Source organism: Hibiscus syriacus, unplaced genomic scaffold (assembly GCF_006381635.1).
Source record: "Hibiscus syriacus cultivar Baekdansim isolate YM2019G1 unplaced genomic scaffold, ASM638163v2 tig00109983_pilon, whole genome shotgun sequence".
NCBI lineage: Eukaryota > Viridiplantae > Streptophyta > Magnoliopsida > Malvales > Malvaceae > Hibiscus > Hibiscus syriacus.
Window position 1 is genome coordinate 256,218 of NW_024062549.1, and position 12,763 is coordinate 268,980.

At 32.8% G+C, this 12,763-nt stretch overlaps 1 pseudogene; it reads left to right on the forward strand.

Moving 5' to 3' along the window:
• The first annotated feature begins 11,850 nt into the window (after positions 1-11,850).
• Positions 11,851-12,512, forward strand: LOC120211756 (annotated as a pseudogene).
• The last annotated feature ends 251 nt before the right edge of the window (positions 12,513-12,763 follow it).

Below are 12,763 nucleotides of genomic sequence, written 5' to 3' on the forward strand. Positions count from 1 at the left end.
CCTTTAGACAAAGAAAGATTTTGGACACTTAGGAGATAATTAGGTTTAACTGACCTATCTTCACTTAGTGTTTAAAATAATTTTAGCACTTTTAAGAATAAATGAAAAATATTTATAATAGTAATTTTTGATTGCATTCATTGCTATTAGCTAGGGGGAGTTTATGTTCTTTGGTGAAAATTAATTTTATGTTCAAATGTAGTTTAAGGATTAATTGATTGATTGAACATGATTAATTTTCAATATATGAGTTGCCAATACCAGTAGAGCTAATTAATTTAGCATTCTGAGTGTTTTAAAATGGATTTTTGACATTTTTGTGCTTCATGCATGGATGCACTTAACAGTGCATCGATGCATCCCTTTGAATGTGCATCGATACACCATGAAGCTGCACCGATGCACGCCTTGAATGTGCATCGATGCACACTGCCATGCATCGATACATCCGTGGGTTTTTGGGTTTAAAAGGCTTATTTTCTCGTTTGTTTCAAACCCTAAAAATACACCCTCATCAGCCGCACGCCTCTCTCACTCTCTAAATTCTCCTCTTACTCCAAAATCATCGTTTTTAATCAGAATTCATCCTCATTTCATCTCAAAGTCCTGCTTTTATCATCAAATCATACAAAACAACATCACAATCCTCTCAAATCTGAAATTTTCAAGGTAATATTTTAAAAACTTCTATTATATTTATTTTTGATCTTAGGACTAGTTTTAATTAGTTCTAGGATGAACATTATACCGGGAATTGATTGTTTGATGATTACAAGCTAGATTTTACAACTAATTTCATCAAAAACTCACAAATTTTCAAAGAATTTTTTGAATTTTTGAAATAAAAAAAAATCAAAATTCTAAATTTAATTTTTAAATTTGATGTTTTTATTTAATTACGTTGTTTTCATGAAAAACTATAGATATTATAATTTTCGAACACTGTTTTCTAAATAGTTGTTCAAAACTATGCCCATTAGGATTCAGTTTAGAGAACCTTGAATTATTACGGACTCAATTGAGTTTTGAGATTGATTATTTTGTATACATGTGTTTTAAAATTTGCAAGTTATATTCCTTATTCTGTTCGTTAACCATGTCAAACCCTAAATGTCCTAGGACTTCTTTAAGTCATTCAAACTGACCTCTTAACCCCGTTCCTCCTCTACCTAATAGCCTTATAGGATCATGTTTTAATATGCCTGAACATCGTAGAGACAAATTGTACCATATGTATATAATTCTTTCCAATCTTATAGAATCCGGGAAGAGCGTATTCATTCTCTTCAAGTCATAATCGATTTTGACTTCGAATACCTTCCGATTCTCAAAACTTGGAAGTTTGATAAAATGCTTCACCTCAAACCTATCGTCTATCATCAGTTAGTCCGCATTTTCTACTCCAATGCGGTATGCATTCAAAACCAAACTCAATGTGGGACTATAGCAATTAGATCTTATCTTTTAGGCCAATATATTAATATTGACCCCGAGACTATAGCTTTCCGTTTTGGGCTAGATGATGATGGGTTATATAATGAGAATGAAACTGTGGAATATCCCTATGTTCCAAACGCTAGTGTTAGTACTCTACGATCTCATCACGATCGTTTTCTTCATTTGATGATCTCTTGGTGGTTTAGACCATCTGGAGGTAGGTACTCCACTCTTCGTACTAGGGATTTATTGTGGATGCACTGTATCAAGAATAAGAACAAAATAAATCTGCCCCACATTATATTTAGTCAACTAGTAGATATCATAAACATTGTTCCTTCAAAACATGTTGAAACATTAGTTTATGGTTGTCTTCTTAGTAACATTTTTATCAAACTCGGTCTAAACGTCTCTCTCGACAATCCCATCCCTCTCCAAAATCAAATCAATCTCACCTCGTTGAAGAAAGCGGATTGGAAACAAGACGAGGAAACCGGTCTTTGGGTCTTTCGACCAGGTAAGCAAACTCCGGGAGCGAGTTCTTCACGAGTTGCTCCTAGCTCCTCTCGTGCTCCTCTTCCTCCTCTGACTCTGGCTACTGACGATGATCCCGAAATTCAACAGCTTATGCAAGATATCGATGATCACATACCAGATAATGAGCCTACACCGGAACCAGCTCCACAAGAGGATCAAGTGCCTCCATATTTTCGTTCATTTTTGGAGAGATTTGATTTATGGTTTGCTTCCATCGAATCCCATTTGACTGCTAACAATGAAGTCGTGCATCATCGCTTGGACGTATTGGAAGCTCAACAAATGGAGTTTCAACAGCAGATGCTTGCACGTATGGATGCTCTCTCTCTTGAGATGCAAGTCGATTTCCTCTTCTTCCCGATCCTCCGATGGAGTATATATATCCTTGTTATGCTTTCTTGATTTTAAAACTTGGATTGATTTTGATGTTTCTGGAGTGTTTGTTTTGGTTTGTTAAATGTTTGAATTTGTTAGGAGTTGGATGATTGAATGTTTGAACTTATTTTATATATATTTGGTTTGGTTTGAATTTTAAGCTTAATGTTTATTAATTTTTGCATCATATACATATTAGTTACATTATGACCAATTATGCCATTTCACATTTGATTATAAAATATTGATTATGAAACTAATGGTTAATCTTTCTTTTTATTGTGATCTTAGCAGCTTAATCTTTAAATTAATCATTTGGCTAAGTTTTTCAAAACCTTGTTTAAAAATATTTTAGAGTCTTTTTGATTTAACAAAAAGGGGGGAGAAATGTTAAATGTTATGGGGAGAAGTGGTTATAGTAAGGGGGAGTAATTTCAAAATTAATTTTCAAAGAAAATCTTAAAATTACACAAATGTTTTGTTATATCAAAAAGGGGGAGATTGTTGAAAACATTTTGATGTTTCGATATAACAAATTAAGTTAAATGAATTTTAAGATTTTACAAATGATTTTCTAAGTATATTCGATTTAATTACTCGAATATCAAATTATTACTCCAAGTCTTTCAAGATCAATTTCAAACCTTACTAAATGTGTAAAATTGTGTTTTATACTTAATATATTTTTTTGAACAATTTTCACAAAGTATTTTCAACCAAAATCAAGCCTAAAATCAATTTTTCAAAGGGATGCACCGATGCACCAATCTATGCATCGATGCACCAATGAATAAATTGAACATCGAATGCAATTAATGCACCGATGCACTCTTCATGCATCGATGCACTCAGGTTTTAATGAAAACATCGAATGCATTTTATTCATCGATGCACACACCATACATCGATGCACTTGGGCTTTTTTAAAACATCGAATGCATTTTATGCATCGATGCATGCTTAGTGCACTGATACACTAAGTGTTCCAACGGTTAAAACATTTGAATTTTACACTTGATGCAGCGATGCACCTTGTTATGCATCGATGCACTGACGCTCCCAACTGATTTAATTAATTGTTTTCACACTTAAACGGCTCTATTGACTCCACTAATCATCCCCAACGTTCAGAATTATTTGAAGGAGTATTTAAACAAGTTTAGAAGCCATTGATCAACAACAATAAAGAAGAATCAATAGAGAAACAAGAGAGAAAGCATCAAACATCAAGTTTGTGCAATTCAAGCTAATTTTCCTTTCAATATTCATTTTGCTTTCAAGAACACAATTTGTGCTCATTTGTAATCATCTCTTGAGTGTTCTTATCTTGTTATAGAATTGTGCAAACATATTTCCTTGTGAGGTTTTCCTTGTAAGTTTGCAAATTTGTGTATTTCTCTTTGAAAAAGAGTGTGCTCAAGAATTGGGGTATAATTCTTGAGGGAGTTGTAAGGTTTCTCTTTGTCCTCAAAAGAAAAAACAAATTAGTGAATTTGATGGAAAATCCTTAGTGTGGATAGCTAAGGTAGTGGACGTAGACTTTGGTTGAGAAAGTCGAACCACTTTAAATCGTTGTGCAATTACTTTCAATTTTCTGCAAAAGCTTCCACCAATTTTTTTAATTGCCAATTCATCCCCTCTTGGTCGATTCCATCGATCGATTAACTCAACATCACCTTTTAAAACTTGCAACACAGTCCTTAATTTCATTCTAAACCCCAAATTCCTTTTTGATCTCAAATTTCCTTTTTCGCTTTTCTCTTCTCATTTCCAGCGTAACTTTTCAATCAGGGATGCTTGGAAAATTCTAATCTAAGTTCGAATTATGTGGATGTGTTGACTTGAATAAGGGTCCATTGAGAAAAGACCAGACCAAGGGACTATTGGGATCATCAACGATTCAAGGTGTAATGTTAGATATAAGTCATCTCAGGTGAAGCGTAGATGTTCGATGAAATGCTTGCGAGAAAAAAATAGGGTTAAAAATGCATAGTTGACAGAAACTACTAAGATGAACTAAGTATCATTGTTGAAAGTTACCAACAAATCTGGAATTATTTTGTATAAATGACATATAATAATTTCTTCGTTTAATCCTTGTGGTTAAAGATTTTCTAACAGATGATCAAATATAATGAAATCTCAAACAGCGCATTCACCTCTCAGTCTCTTTTGCAACTCGAAAGACATCATGACAAGATCAAGTAGCTGCTCCAAATACATTAGCCTGTCATGATGCATTTCGAGTTGCATGCATGCATAATTGTCTTCTAAAGCTATAATTCAATACAATTCAACTGTAAATTTTCCAAAACGTGTAAAATAAATTCAATTCGTTCACGATATATCAGTCCCATAATCAACATGAACCTATTAAAAAGAATACGAGCTCACAGGACGCCGAAAACTATAGGTTGGATCAATACAATTCCTAGTAAACTAGTACTATAAGTCTCTCAGATTGAGCCTGATGATTTCACTATGTCGATACTCACAACCAATTCCCTGATTTAAAGAAAAACCAAACAAGAAGATAAAAAAAATTTAGCCTAGGACCCTCTTTCACTTCTATTCTGATGGACTGAATATCTTTCATAAGGAGTGCTAAAAGTTTTGATTAAGAAGAAAGAAAGAAAATTAGATGGTTTTGGTTCTAAACTAACATTGAATATCCAGATCATTGACATGCAGTTCCATAAACATAAAAATTTCAACAAAAAAACACAATGCAAGCTGAAAATGGGAAAGTGTGAAAGAGGAAAAGCTTACTTCTGGATAGCCCAAAAGAGAAAATAAAAAACTTTTTGCAAGTCAGGGGAGAGGCTAAAAAAATAAACGCAATCGGTGTTACCTTCAACAATTCTTCCTCTATTTTTTCTTTATAAATAAAAAGCTGAAAGACAGAGCACTACTTGGATTTACAATTTTACATGGCGGAAAATTGAAGAACAAAAACCAAACGATAGTGCATGTGAGCGAAAAAGACTGAGAGGTGAATACGCTGTTTGAGATTTCATTATATTTGATCACCTGTTAGAAAATATTTAACCAAAAGGATCAAACGAAGAAATTATTATATACCATTTATACAAAATAATTACAGTTTTGTTGGTGACTTTCAACAATGATACTTGGTTCATCTTAGTAGTATTTGTCAACTCTGCATTTCTAACCCCATTTTTTTCTCACAAGCATTTCATCGAACATCTATGCTTCACCTGAGATGACATGTATCTAACATTACACCTTGAATCATTGATGGTCCCGATAGTCCCTTGGTCGGGTCTTCTTTCAATGAACCCTTATTCAAGTCAACAACTCCACTTAATTCAAAGTTAGATTAGAATTTCTCATGCATCTCCGATTGAAAAGTTTACACTGGAAATGAGAAGAGAAGCGAAAAAGGAAATTCGAGATCGAAAAGGAATTTGGGGTTTATAATGAAATTGAGGACTATGTTGCAAGTTTTAAAAGTTGGGGGACCTAAATACAAGCACGTGAAAAGTTAGGGACCATATTGCAAATGTACTAATGACAGTTTAATGGAGGGGGCCATATTGCAAACGTACTAATGACAGTGCAATGGAGAGGGACATATTGCAAACGGACTAAATGTTTGAGGATTGTATTGCAAGTTTTAAAAGTTAGACGACATAAATGAAAGGTTTAGAAAAATTCAGTGACTATTACTATACTTTACCATATATATATATATATATATATATATATATATATATATATATATATATATCACTCTATGTTGTTCAGGGCTTTGTTGTATCTATTTTATATGGAAAATTTAAAACGATTCAATTAAATATCTAATTTAGTTTTAGTTTTAATATAAGTATTTGATTATTAAATTGTTAATAGCGTATGATGTAAACGTTTTTTCGTTAAATTTTGTTTATGTATTAATTGTAACTAAATTTTAAAATATTTTATTTTAAAATATTAAATTTTAGATTTTTAATGTAAAAATAAGTGTCCAAATATATTCGAAGTTAACTTTAAGTGTCTATAGAATTTTTCGTTAAAAATAGGTGTCTAACGTTTCCAACGTTACACTTTTAGGAGTCTATGTCGTGACATCCATTAAATTTAGTCGTTAAGTGACATGTGTCACTTTTATATTTTTTAAATTTTTTATTAAAAAATTAAAAATATTATTTGTTTCCTCCATCATTGATCTACCATCGTTGGTCCGTGACCGTCACCTTTGATGCCATAAGAACCGTCTCGTCGCCGCGATCAAAATTTAGTCTCTAGCCCATCGAACAACTGCACCAATTGTTGTGGAAAGCGCCGCAAATGATCATCAAAATTTAAGGTTTTCCTATTTTTTAGCGATTCTGACGACTCCTGCTACCCGTGCATTACACAGTCGCCACCATTGAGTTCCTCGCTCTGTTTCAAACAAACTTAGTCGGTGGTGACCATTCGTCGTCGGAGGTTGGGGGATGAGAGGGAGAGAACACAGGGGGTGGATGGGAGTGGGAGGGAAGGGACGGCGGGGATTATTTAAAAAAATATTTTTATTTTTTAAAAAAATAAAAAAAATATAAATGTGACACTTGTCACTTAATGGGTTTTTTTTACGGTAAGCACCTAAAAGTGTAGCGGAAGAAACGTTAGATACTTATTTTTAACGAAATATTTTTTTGTCACTAAAAGTTAACTTTGAATATAGTTTAGACATTTATTTTTACATTAAGCCTAAATTTTAATTTATATATCATTTTGGTGCTTATAGGTAATTATTAATGACTGTTGACGTTTAATTATTACTCATTGTCATTTGATATTCGTGATAAGATTGATATCAGAACATTCAAATTTCATTTATATTTTTTTTCATTGAATTGATTTTTTTTATGAAATTCACTCAAAATCGAAAAAAATATTAAATTAACTTTTTAATACTCTAATATCCTCTTATGACCGTCCGATAAATTTAGTTTCGAAGTACATTGTTCGACTTCTAAAAAAAATACTTCTCACTATTTGAATTCTAAACACACATCCCAAAAACCCTCAAATTCAAGGAAGCCCTTACTAAATTTTTGTTTGATTTCGTGAGTTTTAAAATTGTTTTGAAAAAATCTAAATCAACAAAATGATAAAAGATGATTTGAGGAGTTTAACATTGTTTAGGGTGATCGTAGAAGACGTCAAAAAATGTTAGTTTCTAGCAATAGTTAAAAATTAGTGAAAATCTTAACTTTAATGAAGAAATTTTTTACTTTCACATCAACCCTTTAATTTAAGAGTAAAGTTCACAATTAATCATTAAACTATCTCGAAGTAATTTATTTAGACATTGAACTTTCAAAAATTACACAATAAATATCAAACTTTTGAATTTTGTTATATATATATATATATATATATATATGACACCATTAGTTGTGTTAAATAATGTGAAGAGATAATCTGACACATTAAATTAATGAGAAACATCTCGTATTTTTTTTAATGTTTTTAAAACAATAATTTAAAAATTAATTTTGAGAAATTATTTTACAAATCATAAAATTTTAATAAAAACTTTCACCCTCATCCTCCTTGTAACTTATAACAAAATTTAATGATTAATGTAATTTTAAAAATATTAATTTAAATTATTTTTAACACAATTTGTTTTATGTGTTTTGACTCTAATATTTTAGACATTATGAACTTACATATTTAGGGGAAAAGTATGTCTATTTTGCGGAACATATATGTGAATTAGCGTCTCTGAGTGAAAATCGTAAACTCGGATATTTTACTATTGCTTATCAGTTCCCCCCAGATAAAAATGACATAAAGGTGAAAAAGAGATGTAAGAACGATCGCCAGCCGATGATTCTTTGCGAAAAAGAATCTGATAGTTGATAGACGAGAATATCATTGATAGCAAGGAGACTTCTGCTGTGAGACGGTTAAAATATAGTTAAAAAATAATGAGATTGATTAAATAAGTGACTGATTAAAATCGATACCGAAAATATTATATAATTTAACCGGAAATAATATTTGAATTGGTTATAAAAAAGGTAATAACCGATTATGTTATTGTTTTATGTAAAATATGTCCAAAAAAATATAGACGATAACATAACAGGTTTGTAACCCCCAGACCGATGCGGGTAACTCGATCCGATTTAGGTTGTTACATTAGGGCCACCGGAGCGACCCACTGTAAAAATAGCGAAAATTTTAAAATTTTTTATCAGAACATGTAAACTTATAAAATAATTTGTCACTATTTAAAAATAAAACAAATTTTCAGACTCTATATAAAACAAAATACAATTACATGCCCCTAATCACACGTGTCGTACTCTACAAACAACACCGGAAGAACTCTCTTACTGATGACGATAGTTGCACTGATACAATTCTTTTAACCTGAAAAGATGAGTAACAAAGTGAGCTTCGAAAAGCTCAGTAATACAAAACTACCAGATGATGCTGAAGAATGTGCAGATACAGATAAACATATATTTTCTTATTGTTTTCGAACATGTACAGATTTTTATGCTGATCGGAGATCCTACTGATATTTCATATGGTAACAGATAATGAGCTTTCAGTTTAGATAAATATTTCGAATGACTGAGTTCAGGAGATCAGAATAGGTTATCTAGTGTGTTCCCGTAAAACCAGTAAAAATATACATATTTTTATTTTAAAACATATATATATATACACCACCATCCTTTCACAATTTGTTTGTGTAGGTTCCCCGGAACCATACACACCGCACAACTAGTGAGGCCCTGAGCACACAGCCGAGAAGCCTGCATATAATCTTCCTCCAACAATAAACCACCTAGATAAAACATTTCTCCGTCAGTAAACGGAGATATTAGAAATCAAAACAGAATTCATATCAGATATCAGAACAGAATCCAGATAAGAAATCATAACAGAATTCAGGTAATGTATCAGAATAGAATTCAAGTCGGAAATCAGATAAAATATTTATATGATTAGGGAACACACCAGAGTTTACAGATATTATTCAGAGGTATTGAATAATCTTAGCAGGCAGAGAAACACGGATTTTTAGTATACCGATAAAATACCATAAGTTAGAAATACTATTGGAAAAGTTCATTAACTGACGAAATCATCAGTTATTCAGAATGTGAATTATCAGGATCATATCTTATTCGGACAGTTTTCAGAAGTTGTACGTAATCAAAAGCGTATTCAGAATCCTTTACATCCATGTCAATTGATCAGATAATCGAACAACTTGAGAACAAAGATTCAGAACCTTAACAATTTATGTCGACTGGTCAATTCATTTTCCTTCCAGGGTATTTACTCTTTAATACCACAAATTCTTGTCCATAGATCATCTTCAGAATCATCGCTCAATAGATCTTCCAATGGTCTTTATTTCATTTCCAAGCTTCTACGATATCATGAAATACTGACGTGCTTGATTTGTAGTTCATGTTCCATAAGGACAATACATCTTATAAACTCATCAGAATTTCCAGACTTATCCAATTCACTTACTTAATCCTCAGTCATTGAGGTTACTTAACTTATTTAGCAGTCAAGTCCATTCCAGTTACTTTGGGGTTTTTCAGAGTAATTCAGACGTTTCTGAATTTTGGATACATATTGTACTTCCGTTCAGTTCAATTCGGTCTTTGTGGTTGATTTGTCGAACAAATATCCAATTCTTAGTGCTGAATGCGATCTAGAGTTGAGTTGAATTGAGCTGAATAATTTCAAAATTATCATCGAGCAAAACTTGAGTAGACAAACACATATTCAAGTAATATTTATGCCGTTCAGGTATTGACATAGCTTTAGGGTTGATCTACTCACTTAAATTGTGTTCCATTACTTTTAAAGGTAGTCCAACACCTATGCTTATTTGGATTCCTTAATTAATCCAAGACATTTACTTAATATAGGCCATAGGGTATTTTGGTCATTTTGGTGTTCATTTTATTCCAATCATAACAGAGCTCGAGGATATCCCATCATTCCTGAGCTTGGTGATATTCTTGGGTCATTTCCATTACAGGGGTGTTCTGGTCATTCTACAGATCCGATATATTTCAATCATTTCCTTCCATCATGTCTTATTATTTAATTATAATTTATCGTCTATTTCAGTCCCTTCGAACAATTCTGATAAAAGAGCACCCCGATAAATTGTTCTTCAGGTATTTACTCGTAACTCGGATATTTTAGGGTCAAGTGTCTTCTCATATTTTTACCAACGGAATATCAAGAAATTTTTTGCACTAAGTCAAGATCTTAACAATCAAATTCGTACTTAATCGAGTTAAGTACAAATCCTCAAAGTACTTTCTCATTCAACTCGGACTATTTTACCTCTCAAGGGCATTTTAGTAATTTCTTAACCAGATAATTTCGATATTAGCTCTTAACGAAAATAATTATAATTTAAAGATCCTGTGGTCAATTGTTTTCCCGAACATTCTCTGTTTTTGAAATTATTCCTTAACAAACTTCTAGCATCTTGCTCAAACCCTTTTTGGAGTTAAAAACCAGTTATCCAAATTTTCTAAACAAAACTATTATTTCTTATGCACATCTGTAATTATATCGGATCAATAAGTCTTTTCAGAGTTATTAACCAACTTCCAGGGACAATTCTTGTCATCTTACAATATAAGGGTATTTTTGTAATTTTACCCAACCAGAGTATTCTCATAATTTCTCATCTGAGTATCTTTAATATTTAACCTTTGTTGATATAAAATATAAGTTACAAATCTAGGGCTGATTCTTTATCACTAATCACAAAACTTGTAATTTAAATCTATCAATATCTCAATCTCCTATATTAATCATCTGAACCATAATCAGTGGCCAAATTTCTACTGTGTTCGGATCGAGTGTAAAAATTCATTAACTACACAAATTAGACCAACACTATCTTATTCATACATTTACCAATATTCACATGTTCCATAAAGCATAAAGAGGTAGTAAGTATTACCTCGATTTTCCGTGCCATACTGGTCGACTATTTAAATTCCATTCGAATGCCCTCGATCTTTGATTCAACTTCTAATATTTTCCTCTCGATCCAGACCATCAAAATTACTAACTCGTATCCAAATAATTTTCCTCGCCATAAAGATAGCTTATTAGAATTGAAATAATAATTTGGAAACCCAATTAGTATCATCGAATACTTGTGAGGTTACTTTAATAATTAATCATTAAAATTAGGGATTGAACCGAATTAATTTGCACTATTAGACCATAAACTAAAACTAAAAGAAACTATGAGACAAGGCCAAATTCTTACCAGACCTTGAGAACCCATGATGCGATTTTCCCTTTTATTTTTTTAAGTCACCATCCACGTGATTTTTCTGTTGGAATCATAACCTCGTTTCCCCATTTTTCAATCTCATTTATTTCATAGTAACCACCCACGTGATTTGCTGGAATGTTGTGGAAGCTGTGTCCGAGGCTTTTTCTTGAGATTTAGAATCCATCTTCTTCTCCAAAATGGCTTCAAACTGTTCCCCAAAAATAACTAAGGTGTTCGTCCCTTCATATCCCATGTTCCAAGTTTATAAAGACGGTCGAGTCGAGAGACTCCGGAAAACTGAAACGGTGCCACCATGCGGCTACCCTCAACTCACCATTCAATCCAAGGACACACCAGTGTCTACCCTCACCTCAGCTCGTATTTTTCTCCCCCAAACCGTATACCCCACTGCCAAAATCTCGCTTCTCATCTACATCCACGGTGGCGTGTTTTGCATAGAGTCTCCTTTATCTCCTACTAACCAATACTACCTCACTTCCGTGGTCAATAAAGCCAAACTAATGCAGTTTCGATAGAGTACAGAAAAACCCCGGAGTAGAAGCTATCCATTGCATACGACGACGTATGGACCACGATTAAGTGGGTGGCTTTGCACACTAAAAGGGATGGTCCCGAGCCATGTCTCAACGAAAGAGCTGACTTCGATCGAGTGTTCTTGGCCAGAGATAGTGCCGGTGCCAACATTGCACATAAAATGATAATGAAAGCTTCTGGTGCATCATTGGACGACCTGATTAGACTCAAATTCATTGGTTTGCTTTTGTTAAACCCGTATTTCATGAACCATGAGCACGATGAGCTGGTTGAGTTCGGCCACGTTTGTTTGTCAAAACCCTGAATTGATAATACAAACAAATCTAGTAATGAAACCTACACTGAAATTGAATCTCTTTTATATTTTGTCAAAAAGGTAGACTATGCTAGTAGTGATAGCATCTCCATGTGGTGCCATTTTAATGGAAACTTGGTATGAAACTACCAAGTGATTATGATGAAGAACCAAGGATTGAAGCTTTAATTATAGTGGAGAACCTTAGATAAGATGCTTTGTCAAACCTAAATGGTGGTGGATACAAAAGCTAGCTGGCC